The sequence below is a fragment of the Oncorhynchus nerka genome, linkage group LG3 (genome assembly GCF_034236695.1).
Source record: "Oncorhynchus nerka isolate Pitt River linkage group LG3, Oner_Uvic_2.0, whole genome shotgun sequence".
NCBI lineage: Eukaryota > Metazoa > Chordata > Actinopteri > Salmoniformes > Salmonidae > Oncorhynchus > Oncorhynchus nerka.
The window spans coordinates 24,991,039-25,003,415 of NC_088398.1; positions in this window are offsets into that span (position 1 = coordinate 24,991,039).

A 12,377-nucleotide genomic window follows, 5' to 3' on the forward strand; every position below is an offset into this window, starting at 1 on the left:
TTTAATAATGGAACACTAGTTTAACACTAATAATGTTTACACACTGTTTTATTCATTTCATATGTATATACTTTATTCTACTGTATTTTAGTCAATGCCACTCCGATATTGCTCATCCTAATATTTATATATTTCTTTATTCCATTCTTTTACTTTAGATTTGTGTGTTGTTGTTGTTAATTGTTAGACCAATACACTTTGATTTGATATGTCGGCTCATTTGGAAATGACCTTCGCATTTCTATCGCGATATCTGTAATACTTCAGCGGAACAGATTGAATAGAGCCCTTAGTGGCCCAAGAATACACACTGTCTGTTGAGTCTCGTGCAGTGTCTCTCACGCTAAAACATACAATCTCTAAATTCCATGTCACAAGTGCTATAAGAGAAACCATCAAATGTATCCCACACTGGGCCTCAAGTTGAAGTCGGGCTGAATTTAGGTCAGTGTCCGGATCCTAACTTGAGATAGTTGTGGACAATTGAAATTTCCGGGCAAATAAAATCTAAATAAATCCAAAAACAGACAGTAAAATAGACTATTGCCATTTAGCAACCACCCAGATGCTTACAAACAACCTTGGCCTTCCTAATATTGTCTACAGTTGTTTTTAGATGGTTCACAGTAGCTGACAGATGCCAAACCTGACACAATTCAGGTTTGGCATCTGTATACTGTAAAGGCTAAGCTCCCCACCTGCGACTTGAAAATGCAATCCTCTGGCAAACAATCGCCATCTTTCTTTACCGCACCTATTACCAACATGTTCAATTAGGAAGGTTTTCTTGGAAATAGAATTGTGGAATTGAATCACAATGAATGTCTGGTATCTAGCCACGACTGGCAAATGAGAGAATACCACATACTCTCAAGGTTTCTACCACAAACAGGAATTGGGAAGAGCACAAAAACACATCTCTTATCTGTCTCTCCCTTCCATTGAATTTGTTTGCCATCCCTTTCTGAGTTTCAAGCCGAATCATCCTTGCCCAGTAAACAACTCTGGACAAACATCAAATAATGCAGAGAGTTGATGTTGCATAGGCATGATAAACTACAGTATGGGCTTTCACTTGGCTCTACCTTTATTTAACTAGGCAAGTCAACAAATCCTTATTTTCAATGACAGCCTAACTGCCTGTTCAGGGGCAGAACAACAGATTTGTCAGCTCAGGGATTTGAACTTGTAACCTTTCAGTTACTAGTCTCTAGTCTCTACACTCTAACCACTAGGCTACCCTGCCGCCCAAGGTTTAGTTTCTTCAATAAAAATGTCCATTAGAAAATGGCTTCACAAGTCTATTCTCACACGCATCCACGCTACTCAGAAGTCCTTCGTTTCTGACAAAAGACGTTAGCTACAGTATCTGACTTAACATGCACAGTTTGACTGACCGATAAGCAAACAGGACAACCATGAGTGAAAAGGAAATAGTAACTAATGCATATTTAGGCTGTGAGGCCAGCAAGAATAACAAAGTAGTCATGACATTACTTTAGTTTCTCACTCAAACATACTGACAAGCTTTGTCATTCAAGACTGCCTGACAATGTGTTTATTTCTAATTTTTAATTTCCACTGATGTGGAGAAAGGAATGACAGTTAAGAAAATAATATGATGCCTCTGACTCAATGTCCAGAATATTTCTCCCAAAATATTTTATCTTTAACAAACTAGATTTTTTTTCCCTTCTTAAAACTCTAAGCTTTGGTGGGGGTACTAAACTAACATATGGAATGTATTTAATATGGTCATTTAGCTATGAGTGTCATGCGGAACGGAACAGGTGAACCCAAGAGCAGACTCAGATGGGGAGACTGGGAGGGGGTCACCAAGGTATTTATTGAAACACGGGGGGGGGGGGGGGGGAGATTGAGCGCAGGCCAGGGGAAGCTCAGGCGGGTTGCCAGAAACCAGGTGTGGAGGCTGAGGCTGGAGCAAGAGGTGTTGGGACAGGGTAATCAGGTCCGGAGGGGAATCCAAGGGAAGGTAGAGTGGGGAATCCAGGACAGAGTAGGAGGACTGTCAGACTGGAGACAGGGTCCAGAGTCAGAGCGGGCAGAACTGTAGCGAAGAGGAAAACAGCGTCAGGCAAGGGAAACCAGGCACAACAGGAACAAACGGCTAGAAACATGGACTGACTGGACAAAGATTATAATCTGGCAGTGTGGAAGTGGCAGGACTGAGTATTTGTAGAGCTCTTGATTATGGAACAGGTTGCAGCTGGTGGGGATCTGCTCTGTCTCTGACCACACAATCACACACGCACAGAGGGAGAGAGGGAGAAGGAGAGAGCACTGGGGGAGTGGCGGCAGGTCGGAGACACCAGATGACCACTAGAGGGTGTGGCGGGAGCAGATTAGTTTTTATTTTAGGGCCCCTTTAGGTGTAATTTTTATTTGAAATGTATTTGATAAATGTTGAATTAGGCCTTTACTAATATAGCCCAGAGAAAAGCATTGAATAACACATTCATAAATGGCAAAAAAGACAGTCAAAAAAGAAATCATAAGAAACAAGGTTTGGAAGTGTTTGTCCTACTGTATATCTAAGAGATATAGTAAAGCTCAGGAAATGTTTTTTTACTTATTCATTTTTTTCACATTCACCCCTTTTTTGGCTCGGCACAAAATGCCTTCATACTTTCATTCATTTTTTTTTTTACCGGTACCGGTTAACTTCAGATGAGTCCTGTGACACTTGTGGGGGTCATAGAGCAGAACAGAGAACACCATCGTGTTTGTGAGAATCTCTCCTTTCCACATTAGTGCTTAGGTCAAACCGTTCGGACGCTACAGACGTTTTCGTGAGAAGACCGATTTTTTTTCCGGATGTCTCCTGGTTTGACAAACACTGCTCTAGCTCTGTCACCTTTCACCGCAGGTACGGAAGTGCGACACAGGTGGATGCGGTGGATTGAGATGCATACAATGCACCGGTGTGTCAATCGACTCTAGGGGGTTTACACAAAGGCAGTCTATTGCTCCACATCTCCAGCTAATGCACGTCTGGTGCACATGTGAGTTTCATCCCACTAATAATTATGCTCATCGCACTTCCAGCACGTGGCACAAAATCCTTTCCCCGACAATAAAGGGCATAACGGGTTATTATAAAGTCCATAAAAGTAGGAGGGAGGCCTGATTTGACACTAGTTCCAATGATCCTCAGTCCTTACAGGAAGTGGGGTCCATAAAGCCAGCTGTATAGGGTGATAACAGGCTCCATGTTGTTCCCACATGGCCTTTCCCATTCTCATTATACTAGACCTAGAGGATCAAGACTGCCGGTTACCAGACCAGTTAACAGAGGCAGAAAAACCAAATGACTGGTTGAATAGTGTAATAATAATTGTTTATTATTAGTTTATAAATATGCATTTGTAAATACAAATACAGAGTGAAACTTCATACTATACTTGTAGTGTTTCAACCACGGAAATGGAATGAGTATTTGAGGAGATCTCCCCCCTCAATTTGGATTTGTTGTAAGTGTAACACTAGGGTAACACAATTGTCGTTATTCATAAGCAGAAAACATTAACCTACTAAGAAACCTGTCGAAGAATAATAGTTCTGACTCATAGACACGTTATCTCACTCTCATGATGAATCATCCACTAGGTGGACACATTTGAGATTCTGAGAGCAGTTCTCCAACAGCAACTTGAATGAAACAGCTTTTTCTTTTATAAGCTGCTGCATTGTTGAAACGGGTGGTTTCATGGAAGACTGATAAAAAAAAGCAGAAAGTAGGAACCAAAGCGTGTTATACTCAAGAGGAGGGGAGGGGACATAATTAAAGTCACACAGGAATTACACAGATCAGCATCTACACAGCAGCCATTCTTTGCATATGATTTTGGCTCATTTGAAGGGAGACATTTTCAGAGATGAAAATCACACCATTCGCACTTAACACTGGAATCGGAGAAGTAGTATTCTGGTAGACAGTCGCAAGTCAGGCATGACGGATAAGCCAGTCTTGTCAAGACATTTAGTTTATTTAGTCTGTTCCGAGAATTCACACATACAGACAGAAATGTATTTTTTAGCTCTTAAAGATAACTTCCACCAATATTTCTTTACCCAAGCAGACAGAAACCTGATTGCTGTAATGCCATTTGACAGAAGACTGTGAGATCATTGGCTGTTTGAGGCAGTACTAATGATCAGAGGACAGTGGTTAAGTGTTTGTCTTGTGAACCTTTAAGGCCTACACATTGACACTGTGAACAAGAGTCCATGTGGGGGAAAGTATGGGATCATGGCCAGTTGCTAAAATCCAAAATGGAGGACAATCATAAACTACTGTCTTCTCATTGCTCATGGACCAGTTGGTCAATAGTGAAGTCTGTTGATGCCTACAGTACCCATATGGCTGTCCTAATATGGACACCGTACCAGTGTCAATTTCTCCTGTGATACTCGATGACTGACGATGACGTAATCTGAAAACCTCAATCTGTCCAGCCACTCAAACAGCTGCCTTTCTCTCAGTAGTAACTCCTCGCTTTGCCCTGTGTGAAGTCTGCACAATGTCTAGACAAGCACACCTAAAGATTAGTCACTGAGATGGTGTTACTAAATGTGTCTGTAATGTGCCCTGAAACAAACCATAAAAATTGAGGCCATAAACTATGCCATGGCTCCTCCTGATGCTGGGCCTAGGGGAAGGGCCATGGAATGTGATGAGATGACACCATCACCATCTGATCTGACACACTTGTGTCCCCCAGCAGCACTGAGGCCACCTGCCATTCCTGATCCAGAAACAGACAGAGCTATGAGAACATATGGGATGGGCCATTTCACCCAAGCATTTGAGTCAGCAAATGCTCACACAAGTTTGTAGTAAATGTCATGATGTCATCAACTACTTGTTTACATACCAGTAAACAAGATAACATCAGTGTTAACAACTTTTTATTATGTTTTAATTTAACTAGGCAAGCCGGTTAAGAACAAATTCTTATTTACAATGACAGCCTACCAGGGAACAGTGGGTTAACTGCCTTGTTTAGGGGCAGAACAAGATATTTTTTACCTTGTCAGCTCAGGGAGTCGATCCAGCAACATTTTGGTTACTGGCCCAATGCTCTAACCACTAGACTACCTGCCGTGTTAATACCAATGCAGGAATAACTTTGCAATAAAAGCATTATAACCTGTATTGGTTCAACTGAGATGTGGAATATTAAAGCGAAAAGCTGAGCACACATGAGAGAAACTTTGTTTGATTGCCAAAAGATGACTTGAAGAAAACCCCAAAGCTGTCTCCTTATGATAAGTCAGGGTTTGTTAGTGATCATTTTTGGCATGAGGGTCTGCTATACAAATTGATGGAAAGTGGTGTTGGGGGGAAAACATTCAACATGATAAAATCCATGTAGACAAACAAGAAGTGTGTGGTTAAAATGGGCAAAAAACACATTTCTTCCCACAGGGCCATGGGGTGAGACAAGGATGCAGCATAAGCCCCACCCTCTTCAACATATATATCAACAAATTGGCAAGGTCACTAGAACAGTCTGCAGCACCCAGCCTCATCCTGCTAGAATCTGAAGTCAAATGTCTACTGTTTGCTGATGATCTGGTGCTTCAGTCCCCAACCAAAGATGGCCTACAGCAGCACCTACAGTTGAAGTTGGAAGTTTACATACACTTAGGTTGGAGTCATTAAAACTCATTTTTCAACAACTCCACTGTCACGTCCTGACCATAGAGAGTCCTTATGTTCTATGGTGGAGTAGGTCAGGGCGTGACTGGGGGTTTATTATTTCTATGTGGGTGTTCTAGTTTTCATGTTTCTATGTTGGTGATTTGTATGATTCCCAATTAGAGGCATAAATATGGGGATCATATTTAAGTAGTGTTTGTTCCCACCTGTGTTTGTGGGATATTTTATTTTGAGTAGTTGTATGCCAGCACGCCATTGTCGGCACGTTTCATTATTAGTTTATTATTTTTTGCTAAGTTTCACTGTTAATAAATTATGTGGAACTCAACATTCGCTGCGCCTTGGTCTGTTTCTACAAACGATCGTGACATCCACAAATATCTTGTTAACTAACTATAGTTTTGGCAAGTCGGTTAGGACATTTACTTTGTGCATGACACAAGTAATTTTTCCAATTTTTTTAAACAGATTATTTCACTTAGAATTCACTGTATCACAATTCCAGTGGGTCAGATGTTTACATACACTAAATTGACTGTGCCTTTAAACAGCTTGGAAAATTCCAGAAAATTATGTCATGGCTTTATAAGATTCTGATAGGCTAATTGACATAATTTTAGTCAATTGGAGGTGTACCTGTGGATGTATATCAAGGCCTACCTTCTAACTCTGCCTCTTTGCTTGACTTCATGGGAAAATCAAAAGAAATCAGCCAAGACCTCAGAAAGAAATTGTAGACCTCCACAAGTCTGGTTCATCCTTGGGAGCAATTTCCAAACAACTGAAGGTACCACATTCATATGTACAAACAATAGTACTGTCACGACTTCTACCGAAGTCGTTTCCCCTCCTTGTTCGGGCGGTGTTCGGCGGTCGGCATCACTGGTCTTCTAGCCATCGTCGATCCATTTTCCATTTGTTTTGTCTTGTTTTCCTACACACTTGGTTTCCATTTCCCTCATTAAGCATTGTGTATTTAACCCTCTGTACCCCCCATGTCCTTGTGTGGAATTGTTTGTTTGTAAGTGTTTGTGCATTATGTTACTGGAGCTCGTCGGGTTTTGTACCCATGTAGGTTCTTTTTTTATTGCCGTTGGTTTTGAAATTAAACTGCTCCAGCTATTACCTATTTCTGCTCTCCTGCACCTGACTTCACTGACACCAGTTCCGCACCCTTACAAGTACACAAGTATAAACACCATGGGACCATGCAGCCGTCATACCGCTCAGGAAGGAGACGCGTTCTGTCTCCTAGAGATGAACATACTTTGGTGCAAAAAGTGCAAATCAATCCGAGAACAACAGCAAAGGACCTTGTGAAGATGCTGGAGGAAACAGGTACAAAAGTATCTATATCCGTTCAGCAAGGAAGAAGCCACTGCTCCAAAACCGCCATAAAAAAGCCAGACTACGGTTTGCAACTGCACATGGGGACAAATATCGTACTTTTTGGAGAAATGTCCTCTGGTCTGATGAAACAAGAATAGAACTGTTTGGCCATAATGACCATCGTTATGTTTGGAGGAAAAAGGGGGAGGCTTACAAGCCGAAGAACACCATCCCAACCGGGAAGCATGGGGGTGGCAGCATCATATCATTGGGGAACTGGATATATTGATGCAACATCTCAAGACATTAGTCAGGAAGTTAAAACTCGCGTTCCTAGGAAACTATGCAGTTTTTTGTTTTTTTTACGTGTTATTTCTTACATTAGTACCCCAGGTCATCTTAGGTTTCATTACATACAGTTGAGAAGAACTACTGAATATAAGATCAGCGTCAACTCACCATCAGTACGACCAAGAATATGATTTTCGCGACGCGGATCCTGTGTTCTGCCTTTCAACCAGAACAACGAAATGGATCCCAGCCAGCGACCCAAAAAAACGACTCCGGAAAAGAGGGAAACGAGGCGGTCTTCTGGTCAGACTCCGGAGACTGACACATCGTGCACCACTCCCTAGCATTCTTCTTGCCAATGTCCAGTCTCTTGACAACAAGGTTGATGAAATCCGAGCAAGGGTAGCATTCCAGAGGTTCCATAAAAATGGAGCTCTATAGGAGAAAGCCCTGCCTCCAGCTGTTTGCTTAGAAATTCTAGGGACAATTAGGAGGCCTGCGTCTTGTGACCGTAGCGTACGTGTAGGTATGTACGGCAGGACCAAATCAGAGAGATAGGTAGGAGCAAGCCCATGTAATGCTTTGTAGGTTAGCAGTAAAACCTTGAAATCAGCCCTTGCTTTGACAGGAAGCCAGTGTAGAGAGGCTAGCACTGGAGTAATATGATCAAATTTTTTGGTTCTAGTCAGGATTCTAGCAGCCGTATTTAGCACTAACTGAAGTTTATTTAGTGCTTTATCCGGGTAGCCGGAAAATAGAGCATTGCAGTAGTCTAACCTAGAAGTGACAAAAGCATGGATTAATTTTTCTGCATCATTTTTGGACAGAAAGTTTCTGATTTTTGCAATGTTACGTAGATGGAAAAAAGCTGTCCTCGAAATGGTCTTGATATGTTCTTCAAAAGAGAGATCAGGGTCCAGAGTAACGCCGAGGTCCTTCACAGTTTTATTTGAGACGACTGTACAACCATTAAGATTAATTGTCAGATTCAACAGAAGATCTCTTTGTTTCTTGGGACCTAGAACAAGCATCTCTGTTTTGTCCGAGTTTAATAGTAGAAAGTTTGCAGCCATCCATTTCCTTATGTCTGAAACACATGCTTCTAGCGAGGGCAATTTTGGGGCTTCACCATGTTTCATTGAAATGTACAGCTGTGTGTCATCCGCATAGCAGTGAAAGTTTACATTATGTTTTCGAATAACATCCCCAAGAGGTAAAATATATAGTGAAAACAATAGTGGTCCTAAAACAGAACCTTGAGGAACACCGAAATTTACAGTTGATTTGTCAGAGGACAAACCATTCACAGAGACAAACTGATATCTTTCCGACAGATAAGATCTAAACCAGGCCAGAACATGTCCGTGTAGACCAATTTGGGTTTCCAATCTCTCTCTTATGGCTAACGAGACGTGGTGTGATCAAAGAAACATACAGGAACTCAAATCCTTCTGTTCACCTGATTTAGAATTCCTCACATCAAATGTCGACCGCATTATCTACCAAGAGAATTCTCTTCGATTATAATCACAGCCGTATATATTCCCCCCCAAGCAGACACATCGATGACTCTGAACGAACTTTATTTGACTCTTTGCAAACTGGAATCCATACATCCTGAGGCTGCATTCATTGTAGCTGGGGATTTTAACAAGGCTAATCTGAAAACAAGACTCCCTAAATTGTATCAGCATATCGATTGCGCAACCAGGGCTGGAAAAACCTTGGATCATTGTTACTCTAACTTCCGCGATGCATATAAGGCCCTGCCCCGCCCTCCTTTCGGAAAAGCTGACCACAACTCCATTTTGTTGATCCCTGCCTACAGACAGAAACTAAAACAAAAAACTCCCACGCTGAGGTCTGTCCAATGCTGGTCCGACCAAGCTGATTCCACACTCCAAGACTGCTTCCATCACGTGGACTGGGATATGTTTTGTATTGCGTCAGATAACAACATTGACGAATACGCTGATTTGGTGTGCGAGTTCATTAGAACGTGCGTTGAAGATGTTGTTCCCATAGCAACGATTAAAACATTCCCTAACCAGAAACCGTGGATTGATGGCAGCATTCGCGGGAAACTGAAAGCGCGAACCACTGCTTTTAATCAGGGTAAAGTGACTGGTAACATGACCGAATACAAACAGTGCAGCTATTCCCTCCGCAAGGCTATCAAACAAGCTAAGCGTCAGTATAGAGACAAAGTAGAATCTCAATTCAACGGCTCAGACACAAGAGGTATGTGGCAGGGTCTACAGTCAATCACGGACTACAAGAAGAAAACCAGCCCAGTCACGGACCAGGATGTCTTGCTCCCAGGCAGACTAAATAACTTTTTTGCCCGCTTGAGGACAATACAGTGCCACTGACACGGCCTGCAACGAAAACATGCGGACTCTCCTTCACTGCAGCCGAGGTGAGTAAAACATTTAAACGTGTTAACCCTCGCAAGGCTGCAGGCCCAGACGGCATCCCCAGCCGCGCCCTCAGAGCATGCGCAGACCAGCTGGCCGGTGTGTTTACGGACATATTCAATCAATCCCTATACCAGTCTGCTGTTCCCACATGCTTCAAGAGGGCCACCATTGTTCCTGTTCCCAAGAAAGCTAAGGTAAATGAGCTAAACGACTACCGCCCCGTAGCACTCACTTGCGTCATCATGAAGTGCTTTGAGAGACTAGTCAAGGACCATATCACCTCCACCCTACCTGACACCCTAGACCCACTCCAATTTGCTTACCGCCCAAATAGGTCCACAGACGATGCAATCTCAACCACACTGCACACTGCCCTAACCCATCTGGACAAGAGGAATACCTACGTGAGAATGCTGTTCATCGACTACAGCTCGGCCTGGGTCTCGACCCCGCCCTGTGCAACTGGGTACTGGACTTCCTGACGGGCCGCCCCCAGGTGGTGAGGGTAGGCAACAACATCTCCACCCCGCTGATCCTCAACACTGGGGCCCCACAAGGGTGCGTTCTGAGCCCTCTCCTGTACTCCCTGTTCACCCACGACTGCGTGGCCACACACGCCTCCAACTCAATCATCAAGTTTGCGGACGACACAACAGTGGTAGGCTTGATTACCAACAACGACGAGACAGCCTACAGGGAGGAGGTGAGGGCCCTCGGAGTGTGGTGTCAGGAAAATAACCTCACACTCAACGTCAACAAACCTAAGGAGATGATTGTGGACTTCAGGAAACAGCAGAGGGAACACCCCCCTATCCACATCGATGGAACAGTAGTGGAGAGGGTAGTAAGTTTTAAGTTCCTCGGCATACACATCACAGACAAACTGAATTGGTCCACTCACACAGACAGCATCGTGAAGAAGGCGCAGCAGCGCCTCTTCAACCTCAGGAGGCTGAAGAAATTCGGCTTGTCACCAAAAGCACTCACAAACAAGCACTCACTTCTACAGATGCACAATCGAGAGCATCCTGGCGGGCTGTATCACCGCCTGGTACGGCAACTGCTCCGCCCACAACCGTAAGGCTCTCCAGAGGGTAGTGAGGTCTGCACAACGCATCACCGGGGGCAAACTACCTGCCCTCCAGGACACCTACACCACCCGATGTTACAGGAAGGCCATAAAGATCATCAAGGACAACAACCACCCGAGCCACAGCCTGTTCACCCCGCTATCATCCAGAAGGCGAGGTCAGTACAGGTGCATCAAAGCTGGGACCGAGAGACTGAAAAACAGCTTCTATCTCAAGGCCATCAGACTGTTAAACAGCCACCACTAACATTGAGTGGCTGCTGCCAACACACTGACACTGACTCAACTCCAGCCACTTTAATAATGGGAATTGATGGGAAATGATGTACAATATATCACTAGCCACTTTAAACAATGCTACCTTATATAATGTTTACATACCCTACATTATTCATCTCATATGCATACGTATATACTGTATACTATATCATCTACTGCATCCTTATGTAATACATGTATCACTAGCCACTTTAACTATGCCACTTTGTTTACATACTCATCTCATATGTATATACTGTACTCGATACCATCTACTGTATCTTGCCTATGCTGCTCTGTACCATCACTCATTCATATATCTTTATGTACATATTCTTTATCCCCTTACACTGTGTATAAGACAGTAGTTTTGGAATTGTTAGTTAGATTACTTGTTGGTTATTACTGCATTGTCGGAACTAGAAGCACAAGCATTTCGCTACACTCGCATTAACATCTGCTAACCATGTGTATGTGACAAATAAAATTTGATTTGATTTGATTTGGTTGCAAATGGGTCTTCCAAAAATTGACAATGACCCCAAGCAAAGTTGTGGCAAAATGGCTTAAAATGGCTTAAGGACAACAAAGTCAAGGTATTGGAGTGGTCATCACAAAGCCCTGACCTCAATCATATAGAACATTTGTGGGCAGAACTGATAAAGCGTGTGCAAGAAAGGAGGCTTACAAACCTGACTCAGTTACACTAGCTCTGTCAGGAGGAATGGGCCAAAATTCATCCAAATTATTGTGGGAAGCTTGTGGAAGGCTACCCGAAACATTTGACCCAAGTTAAACAACTTCAAGGCAATGCTATCAAATACTAATTGAGTGTATGTAAACTTCTGAACCACTGGGAATGTGATGAAAGAAATAAAAGCTGATCAGTCTCCCTACTATTATTCTGACATTTCACATTCTTAAAATAAAGTGGTGATCCTAACTGACCTACGACAGGGATTTATTACTAGGATTAAATGTCAGGAATTGTGAAAACTGAAAAATGAATTTTGCTAAGGTGTATGTAAACTTCCGACTTCAACCGTAGATCTTCTGCACAGATTCTGTCAGACCTGGGCTCTGACAGTAAATCTCCAAATAAGGTCCAGTTGCCAGGACCACAAATATAAATTCCATCTAGACACTGTTGCCCTAGAGCACACACAAAACTATACATATCTCGGCCTAAACATCAGCACCACAGGTAACTTCCACAAAGCTGTGAACGAGCTGAGAGACAAGGCAAGAAGGGCCTTCTATGCCATCAAAAGGAACATAACATTCAACATACCAATTAGGATCTGGC